The sequence below is a fragment of the Manacus vitellinus genome, unplaced genomic scaffold (assembly GCF_001715985.3).
Source record: "Manacus vitellinus isolate BGI_N305 unplaced genomic scaffold, ASM171598v3 scaffold_6_pilon, whole genome shotgun sequence".
In the NCBI taxonomy this organism is placed as follows: domain Eukaryota; kingdom Metazoa; phylum Chordata; class Aves; order Passeriformes; family Pipridae; genus Manacus; species Manacus vitellinus.
In genome coordinates, this window is record NW_021940750.1 from 33101255 (window position 1) to 33112168 (window position 10914).

The window sequence follows — 10914 nt, forward strand, 5'->3', positions numbered from 1 at the left end:
GTGTGTGTGTGTCTGTGTGTGTGTCTGTGTGTGTCTGTGTGTGTCTGTGTGTGTGTCTGTGTGTGTCTGTGTGTGTCTGTGTGTGTCTGTGTGTGTGTGTCTGTGTGTGTGTCTGTGTGTGTGTGTGTGAGTGTGTGTGTGTGTCTGTGTGTGTGTGTGTGTGTGTCTGTGTGTGAGTGTGTGTGTGTGTGAGTGTGTCTGTGTGTGAGTGTGTCTGTGTGTCTGTGTCTCTTTGTGTGTCTGTGTGTGTGTCTGTGTCTGTGGCTGTGTGTGTGTGTGAGTTTGGGTGTGTGAGTGTGTGTGAGTGTGTCTGTGTGTGTCTGTGTGTGTGTTTGTGTGTGTGAGTGTGTGTGTGAGTGTGTGTGTATCTGTGTGTGTCTGTGTGTCTGTGGCTGTGTGTGTGTGAGTTTGGGTGTGTGAGTTTGGGTGTGTGAGTGTGTGTGTGAGTGTGTGTGTGTGTGTGTGTCTGTCTGTGTGTGTCTGTCTGTGTGTGTGTGTCTGTCTGTGTCTGTGTGTGTGTGTCTGTGTGTGTGTGTGTCTGTATGTGTGTCTGTATGTGTGTCTGTATGTGTGTCTCTGTGTGTGTGTCTCTGTGTGTGTGTGTCTCTGTGTGTGTGTCTCTGTGTGTGTGTCTCTGTGTGTGTGTGTCTCTGTGTGTGTGTGTGCCTGTGTCTGTGTGTGTGTGTCTGTCTGTGTGTGTGTGTGTGTGTGAGAGAGAGTGTGTGTGTGAGTGTGTGAGTGTGTGAGTGTGTGAGTGTGTGTGTGTGTGTGTGTGTGAGTGTGTGAGAGTGTGTGATTGTGTGATTGTGTGAGTGTGTGAGTGTGTGAGAGTGTGAGAGTGTGTGAGTGTGTGAGTGTGTGTGAGTGTGTGAGTGTGTGAGTGTGTGTGAGTGTGTGAGTGTGTGAGTGTGTGTGTGTGTGAGTGTGTGAGAGTGTGTGATTGTGTGAGTGTGTGTGTGTGTGAGTGTGTGAGAGTGTGAGAGTGTGTGAGTGTGTGTGTGTGTGTGTGTGAGTGTGTGTGAGATCTCCTTCTGGAGGGCCTCTGATGTGAGACGTTGGTGTACTTTCGAGCCTGAGAAAGGAGATCTAATCAGTGGAACAGCATCCCTTACTCAAGGGCATGGGCGGAGCTCACAAGCTTTAGGGATGCAGTAAAGCGAGATGTTGACATGTCTATGTTTACAGAATCACGTAATGGGTCAGGTTGGAAGGGACCACAGTGCATTGTCTGCTCCAACCTCCCTTGCTCAAGCAGGGTCATCCCAAAGAATATGGCACAGGGTTGCATCCAAATGGTTATTGAATATCAGCAGTGAAGGAGAGTCCACACCCTCTTTGGTCAACCTGTTCCAGTGCTGGGTCACTGCACAGTAAAGTAGTTCTTCCTCGTGTTCAGGTGGAACTTCCTGTGCATCAGATTTTGCCCATTGCCTCTTGTCCTATTGCTCAGCATCACTGAGGAGAGCCCGACTCCAGCTCCTGGCACCCACCCTCCAAATACTTATAGGCAGTGATGAGGTCCCCTCTAGGCTGTCTCTGCTCAAAGCTGAACAGCCCCAGCTCCCTGAGCCTTTCTCGTAAAAGAGATGTGCCAGCCCCTCAACCATCTTTGTTGCCCTCCACTGATCCCGCACCAGGAGCTCCATGTCTCTCTATACATTGCTAACTTGGCAAAATACTCAAGGTCCATGTATCCTACAGCTGAACTATCTTAATTGTAATACTAAAAATCACACCTACATGTCAAAAAGACCCCTGCCCAGGTGAAGACCCTCCCTCTGAACATGCACAGAAGTTAGCTGGGCTTACTTAACTTGTATGGAAATTACTAACAAATCCTAATAGACGGGTTGTATTTAGAAAGTTACTAACTCAATTTCTGTATACAAATAATAGGTGGACAGTCTGGTGGCAGATGCCTGATTTGTGCAATACCACTGGGCACCCAGGCTTGTGCAACCGTGAAATAAATAATCAGTGTCTCTCCTGAGTGTGCAATTGCTGGCTTGCTGCACACCAGGTGATGAATCGCATTTTCTGGACAACTTGTGTGTCCCAGCCTGGCTCCCCTGGCTCTGTGTGTGTGTGTGTGTGTGTGTGTGTCTGTGTGTGTGCCCCAGCCTGTGCCATCCCAGCAGGGCTCCAGGGCAAAGTCCCCTCTACCCAGGTCCACACCTGGCTTCCCACAAAGGATGAGACTGACCCCAGAGAATTTCACTGGGCACTATGGGCACTGGGAGACTTCCCTGGCTGGAGTGAGACCTTCCTTTTCCCAGCCTTGGCCATGATTCCCTGCTCTGTGGCTGGGCTTGCCTTGGTGGCAACAGATGCGGGGCTGGCAGGGTAGACATGGCCTCACAGCAGGACATGGTGTCTGGAAGCTGTGGCTTTCTATAGCTTTCAGAATGTCCCTGGTGATAGGGCTTTATTTCCCAGCAGCAGCAGCTTGCCTGGGCAAAGAGAGCCCTATGTAGTAACAGCTGTTGTCCTCGTTCCCTTGAAGAGAAGGGACCTGGGTGTAAGGCACTCAAAACTTTCTGCAGTGCTGCTTTTTTTCTTTCTCATCACAACTTATTCTGAGAACTGTTCTCTGTGGAGCCTGCAGCACCTCAAGGCAAGATGCTGAGTAGCTTGGGATGGGAGTTTACTTCTGTAGGAATGCAGCCAGTCAGGTCCTGATGCAAAGCTGAACTGGCAAGGATGCCATTTCCTTGCTTGTCTCCCCCGGCAAGTAGTTGGAGTGCTGTGTGCTCAAAACCATCACACCGGAAAGAGAGGCAGCCAAGTGCTGGTTCTGTCAGGGCTGGGAACCCCCTGCCTCTGGCAGCAGGAGCTGGACGAGGGTTTGCACCATGGTGGCTGCAGTTGCCAGGGCTCCTTCATAGTCAGATGTGACATGTCAGTCATTGCTGAAAGACCTGAACGTTCTCATCCATCACCTTCAGGGCCAATGGCGAGGCCAAACCCAACCAGTGCTGCACACAGGGAGCTGCCCTTTTCAAAGGGTCAGGAGCATAACCAGGTAGAGATAGATGGATTATTGTGTAGCAGAAAGTATTACTTCTAATGTGACAGAGAGGTCCAGCTGATGATTACAGAAATACTTGTTGCCAGGTATGTTTGATATCTCTTTGGCACCAAAGACTTGTTATATCTGAGACCTATTCATAATAATACTGTGCTATGCATTTGGACCCAGTACCTGGGTCTAGAAGATACAGGCATGTTAGGACCTGTTCATTCTAAAAAATGCAAGTCGATAGAAGATCATGTGAATCATACTTTTATACTGAGAACCTGTAATTTTAAAACAAAGAGAACCCACAGTGGACTAAAATAGTTTTGTTTTTCCTGAATAACTTCTATCTCTTTGTACTTCCTTCTGAAAACATCCTCTTGGAAAAAAAACCCCAAAACATTTCACAGCAGATCTCAAAGTTTTCGTTGTTCTCTCTCTGTGTTCCTCCTTGGTTACAATTGTTTCACCTGACCTCAAACTGTGTCATATCACAGATACATTCATTTACAGGATCCTTGGCATTTTAACAGTCACAATTGTTTTTCTGGTGCTGTTCCTTTATTTAAAAGAAGACCTTAACATTTTCAGCTTATTCCCACTTTGGAGACTCATTTTCCGGCAGTTGATCAGAGTAATGGCTGGGGAGAACAGAGTTTTAAAGATCCTGTTACAATATCTATCTTTCCCCTTCTTATCTGTTCTTGCAGGTGTTGATTATCATCACCTCCCTCAGCAAGGAAGAGATAAAGGAGGCGCCAACTGGGTGAAGAAGTAGCCATTCCTGCCCACCAATTGCTCTATTGTTTCCAGTCTCCTCAGTCTGTTTTACATTAGTAGAATTCAGGGGTTTTCAGGAGCTATTCTTGACTTGCACCAGTCAGAGGGAAGAGCCGGGTCCAGCGCCGGGAAAACGACAGATGGGTGACAGATGATATTGAAGCCGGTTTTAACAGCTATGGAAGGTTTAGTACATCAGACCAGCACGTGCAGGATTATTTATGAGCAAAACTGTAGGTATTCCAGAATGAGATGAAATTTCATTTAAAGAAACCTTGCAAAGGGTTAAGAGCCTTGTGCATTGTAAATAATGCCGGGTGTTCACAGCAAGGGTTTCAACTACAAAAAAACATACCGACCTGAAAAGTTGGTAGACATTTGGTATTCCTACTAGGAAATACATGCAAGCTTGGAAATGTAGCTGAAGGTATTCTGCTTCTGTTACTCATCTGTGCCAATTCCATAGACTAAAAATAAATGTGATCTGGCTAAAATGAACCAAATGATCCATCTTACCAGTTCCTTTTTTCCTGTGGCATATTTTAGTGGAAAATTATTTTTAAAAATTCTCTCTCTCTCTCTTTTTAAATTATTAATTTATTTTTTAATGAGTAGATGGGTTCTCGGTTGTTTACCTGGAATTATTATAGACCTGCAGAACTGAATGCACAAAGTCCATATGGCTACTGAAAAGTTTGTTTGGATCCAATCAACTTAGGTCTCTTTATTATTTTTCTTTTTTGTTGTTGTTTTGGCTGTTCTCCCAGTAACTTAGTAACTAGAAGAGGGAGAAATTCTGTTACAGAATTTTGATGGCAACAGGAAATAGCTGTGTCACCGCTTTATGACTTCAGGAAAATCCACCCACCGATCATTTTGGAATTGAGGAGAATGAAGAAATACAAAGAGTATGGACAGAAATTGCAAACACAGCTCATTAACAAGGAATACCCCATGCTAAAAATAAAAAGAAAAAAAGTGAAGATGTTGCAAATATCTCCTTTGTCCCGTTCAGACAGATAATTCTAGAAAAAGAGAAAAAACTCATCAAGTTGCAATATTTTATTTGCTTTTTGTTTTAATTGTTTTTACATTAGTGAGCAAAGGGGAGACTCTAAAGAGCTAGAAAACCTAGCTAGAAGACCTAAATATATTCTACTAATTAACAAAATTAGATGAATATTTTAACTGAGAGAGAAGATGACTAATGTGCATCAAGGGAGGAGTTTTTCAAGGATCCAGAATGCAAAATATAATTAAATTGAAATCAGAGAAAGCTCATAGTAACAACTTCCAAAGGTAGAATATAACAAAAAGTTAAATATGCCTAAAAACAACATGACTGTTTTGTTATCAAGGACTTTCCTTCTTGGAATTATTTTTTAGGAAACTGTCACCTTTGCAGCTCTGTTTGTATTTGGCAATATTCTAAAAGATTCTTTCTTGCCAAAAGCAGTGTAAATCTACAGCTGTCATCCATACTGGGAGCCAAAAATAATCCATCAGTGGGGGCTGTCTTTGATGACGTTGCATCATGTAAGCCTGAGCATTGAGCTAATGTACTCAATATTAAAAACAACAGCTAAGTCACGACTAGTGTGATATTAGCTGTGGTGGGAAGTACACAGACAATTTCTTGAAGAAGACAAAGTCTCTGCTCTTTTGGTGATCAATGCTGGAATTTTACTTCAGCTTCCACGGAGCTCTGTCTGCTTCAGCTCACTGGTAATGCACTAGCTGAGCAAGGCAGTTTCACAAATGCTCTTGCCTTTGCACATGATGATGAGTGAAGTGGGAGGAAAGAAAGGGTAGCTGTTCACGGGAAAGTGCTGGGAAGGGCTAAGAGTCTGGTCATGTCCAATTTTCAGTAAAATGCTTTCTCATAACAATAATTAAAAAAAAAAAAAAGGAGCAGCAAAGCCATTTGGCAGGCTACCTCCTGTTAAGTGCATTCTGCCATTACATGCATTTGTTAGCAGTGCTTCTGTATTGCTTTTGTAAGCATCTAGATTTTAGTGATGGTATAACCCAACATTTTGAACTGAAAGTGAAGCAAACTGGGATATGAAAAGTTTTTTACTTGGTGCATGCTTTCTTAAAGAGAACAAAAAATAAAGAAGCAAAATATCATTAGGTGTGTTAGTAGAGACTTTTAGGAATCTTATCACTTCTGACTGGTTTGCTTTGCAGGATTTAGGGAGCAGAGTGGTATAATAGGCAAAGAAACCATGCTAATACCTTACTTCTTCCAGTCTAGTTGCAGCAGGTTCCCAAACACATAATTTTATCCCTCAGTATTTTTTCTTGCTCATATAGTTGTCTTACTCAAAAATTTCTGCCTATATCTCTACCTGAAAGAAGGGAACTTGCCTCTCTGCTGCTGTTTCAGGAAACTGTCAGTCTTATTGATCTATATGTTTCCTGATTACAGGCAGTTTAATATAAGGACCCTGAAATGGATCCCATCAAATTAACAGGCTTCCCATTCCATTCACGCTTCGAGAGCAGCATTAACTGAAGTGGGCAGCTGCTTTCATCAAAATCATTATGAGATCACTTGTTCTTGTCTTTCCCCTTTTTTTCTTTTTCTTCTCCCCTCACCCCCACCCCAGGATTTGTCTGAAAATGACTGAAGTGTATGAAACTAGGGGTTTAGATGAGGTCATTGTTGTGGACATCTGGAACAGAATGTCATCACCACATTTAGGCAAGACAACAGCTCGTTTTTATTTCAGTTCTGATTTCAAGTCCACAGTATCCTAAGAAAAACATGGGCTCAATGATCCTGTCTGTTTAGGCACATGGCAGTATCGAAAGACTGACAAAACAAAACATAAACCCCTCCTTAGAGTTCAGATCTCTGCTTCTTTAGGGATCTTCCAAGAAGGTGGAAGAAGTGGTACGGAGATGATGTTAAAAACCCAAATATTCATCGCCAGTTATGACACCTTGCAAGTCACAGCACCACGTCTTGCTCTCTGTACAGCTGCCATTTTGTCATTTAATAGTGTTGTGTTACTGCAACTTCACATCTGCCAGACTCAGTCAGATCAATCTCTGTACAAAGTGTGAAAAGCATAGTGTTCCTAGAGGCGATTTTTTTGTGCCTGGGTTGATACTAGACTAAGATTATCTGATTTTGTTTTGTGGGCTTTTTTATTTTTTGCTAGATACTCTGGCACTGTGGTTCAGCCAAGCTGAGAGTCACACTTTGTTGCAGAGAATAAGAGGAGTTTTAGGTGCAAAAGATAGGTAGAAAATGTATTCCTTTTTCTTGGCTAATCTGTAGGATTAGTTCTCTTGAGTTGCTGAGAGTAGCAGTGTTATTCATACTGCATTTTAAATTAACACTAATTAATAAATTATTTTTTTTATGCCTTAAGAGGAATGACTGAAAAATAAAACTTCTCCAGTCTCCTCTCTTGAACCTTTAAAAATCTGTCACTGACTTTAATAGTAGTGTTCCCATGGAGATAAGCACAACGAAGTCTATCTAAAGGGAAAAGAAGTAATCTGCTTTGAATGAAATATTTTTGCATTTTAAGTAATGTTACTTTAATACACACTTCTTTCTTCTCTAACAAAGTGCTCTTTGATTTTTCAGAAAATGCGTAATCAAAATAAAGAGCAAGTTCTATTGTATTCTCTTCCCTGGTTCCCTCTCCACAATGGCCAATCCATAGATAATAATTTTGTGGTAATGAGAAGTTGAGATCAGAAAATATTCCAATCTCTTTCTAAGATACAGGCAGAGCATAAATAGCATTCGGGTAAAATGCAGTTGTACACTGCCCTAAAAGCAGCAGGAGACATTGTACAGAAAAATGCTTTTACTTCTTCAGTAATGACGACCTGGCAAACCATTCCCAGCTGATGGTTCTTTATTACAAATTTCTGAGCACTATTCAGAAAAGCAGAGGTGGGACCAAAATGGCTTCAATTCAGAGTAACCTGGGACAGTGAAAAAATAACTGTACCAGCTTCAGCATCAAATATCCTGAAAGGTTGCTCCTGATAATTCTCACTTTTCTGTCCTATAAAACCTCTTCCAAAAACAAAGTGATTTTTCTGACAATGTGCAAAAAAGACATTTTGCTCCTATTCATTTGCTCTGAGCAAAAATTTCAGCCAACCTTCAGGCTGATCTTGACTGCACCATTACACATCAGAGCTGCTCAGTCTGGATTTACAGACTTACCCCGCCTCAGCACAGAGCTGCGCCAAAGCCCTCTTCTCACACGTTAGCAATTACAAAGATTTGTAACAACACTGACAGCAATTCAGAAGAGATCTGAACTTCACAGCACTACGGGGAAGTCTGAATGATACTCCTACCTGACTCCCCTTCTCAAAGCCACCGCCAGTCCCCCACCCACCGGAAATATTTGATCCCCCACTTCCCACCTCCCTGCTGAGGGCTGGCTCCTTGTCATCCCCATGTCAATCCCCTCCTTGTCCGGACTAGCAATTGAGCTACTCATCGTCCAGTAGCAGATGCTGAAGGAGTAAGTGGTGGCACTTTTCAGAGGTCATGCTTTTTGGAGATCAGATAGCAGGTCATGCTGTCTGCAGGAATCAAGGGGAAGGACAGACAAAAAACCAGAAAGGATCCTGAAGAGCTGGACATGCACCTGCTAATTTGGGGATGGGGGCTGTATGGTGGCTGGCAATGCACCTAGTAGTGGATAACCTCCCTTGGAAGGAGTAGCAGCAAGGTTTGCTCTCCAGCTTCAGTCAAGAAGGAAAGGATAATGGCTAGTTCCACAGAGGTCTCCAGCTGGCTCTAGAGTTGCTAGCCCTCAACCACTCCTAGCATATAAAATTATCTGCAGCTTCTGCTCTTTTATCTTGTTTTCTTTTTAGCTTTGTATAGTTGTCTCCATATCATGTTGAAATGATGCATGAATTTTAGAGCAACTTGAGGTTCTGAAAATTGAACATGTGATGAGCTGCCTCGGTTGGGTTTTCAACTTCAAAGACAAGACCAAACACTGTATATGCAATTCCTAGTACCATGGGGGTAGAGACTGGATTTGCTAGTGTGTGTGACGGTGTCAAACATACATTTTTATGGCATCGCATATGTCCTATCAAAGCTCTGTTTTCAGAGACAAAAGATGAGGCAGTGATCACCACACATGCTAGGAGCCCATAGTTCCAAGCAAGGAGGTCTTGCAAGCAGCAAGCACCATGGGAGGAGCAGCAAGGAAGGAATCCCCAAGTAGCCTTGTGTGTGAGAGCTGCTTCCCTGCTGGGAGATATAAGAGCAGACATATAGTGTACAAGGAGGAAGCTGCTGTGGTTATCACTTGTTCTGAGTCTGTTAGCTGTGATGGGGAAAGGGGAGCTTTCCTGAATGCAAAACTGAAGACTCTGCAGTGACCATTGGCACATACCAAGGACTCAGGGTGGACAGCCTGGAGAGCACGAAATTGTGATCGCTCTTTTTGAGAGGATCTTCTTGAATATTGTATGCTGCTCTGGTCCCCACAATTTAAGAAGGATGTGAGGTCCTTGAGTGCATCCGGAGGAGGGCAACAAAGCTGGTGAAAAGGCTGGATGGAATGACATATGAGGAGTGGCTAAGGGCTTTGGGCTTGTCTGGTTTTGATAAAAGGAGGCTGAGGCATGACCTCATTGCCTCCCACAGCTTCCTGAGAAGGAGAGGTGGAGAGGGATGTGCTGGTCTCTTCTCCCTAGGATCCAGTGACAGAACACACAGGAATGGTTCAAAGCTACATCAGGGAGGTTTAGACTGCACATTAGGAAGCATTTCTTTACTGAGAGGGTGATCAAACACTGGAACAGCTTCCTTGAGAGATTACTGATGCCTCAAACCTGTCAGAGTTTAGTTGGACTGGATAATCACTGTAGGTCCCTTCCTAATAGACTGAAATAGTTTATACTATTCTATTCTATTCTATTCTATTCTATTCCAAATGGATATTACTTCTGTTCCTGATATTAAGTGGGGACGGGGGAGTAGGTCCTCAGCTACAGTAAATTGCCATGCCTTCATTTGAGTCAATAGCAAATTGCAGTCTCACTATGTCAATAACTAAACTCCCCAGGGCTGATAGAATCGGTCATAACTTCATTGAAATCCACTGATGTCCATCTGACTCTGAGGTTTTGCTATTGATTATGCTGGGAGCAGGACAAGACCTAAATTGAATTTTGTGATGGTCCAGGAACAGGATACATTGTTTAAAAGCATTTGTCATTACTGCAGTTAATTGAGGCCTGTGCTGGACAAGGCTGTCTCTTTCAGTCATTAAAATGCTGCTTGCCAATCTATGATTTGCCCTGGAGATGTGAAAATCTGCACTGACATAATATATGTAAAGCAGAAGGAGTTTGACTATTTCAGGTTTCATTTAGGTGTGTAGCCTGTAGTTGCCTCAGGTAACACTGAGGTACTACTTAATCATGATAACATGATTAAGATGCAAATCCACATGCCTAATTTAAATACATTTGTTCTCTGAACCATCCACCTGGGTGTAGTTTCTAAAAGTAAATGCAAAGTACTCACAGCAGGCTTCAACTCAAGCAGAATCTCAGGGACAGCTTCCAAATGTAATCACTCATTGTCATGGTAGAAAGTTGAGGTCACCTTTTTTAGAAGTCCAGGTGTTACACACGATCCTCTCTGTATTACAGAATAACAGATCACAGAATGGATGGAGCTGGAAGGGACCTCTGGAGGTCACCTGTTCCCACTCCCCCTGCTCAAGCAGGGCCATCTAGAGCCAGTTGCCCAGGGCTGTGGGCAGTATCTATAGGGATGAGAGAATATTTCTAGGAGTGGAGACTTCATGACCTCCCTGGGCAATCTGTGCTGTTGCTTGGTCACCCTCAGAGAGGAAAAGTGCTTCTTCATGTTCAGATGGAAACTCCTAGGTTTCCATTGGTGTCCCCTGCTTCTTGTCCTGTTGCTTGGCACCACTGAACCTGATTCCATTCTCTTTACATTCTCAGGTATTTATACACATTCAGAAGATGTCCTCAAGCATTCTATTTTCCAGGCAGAACAGGCCTAGCTCTCTCAGCCTTTCCTCATAAGAGAGATGATCCAGTTCCTTAACCACCTTAGTGTCCCTTCACTGGACTCTCTC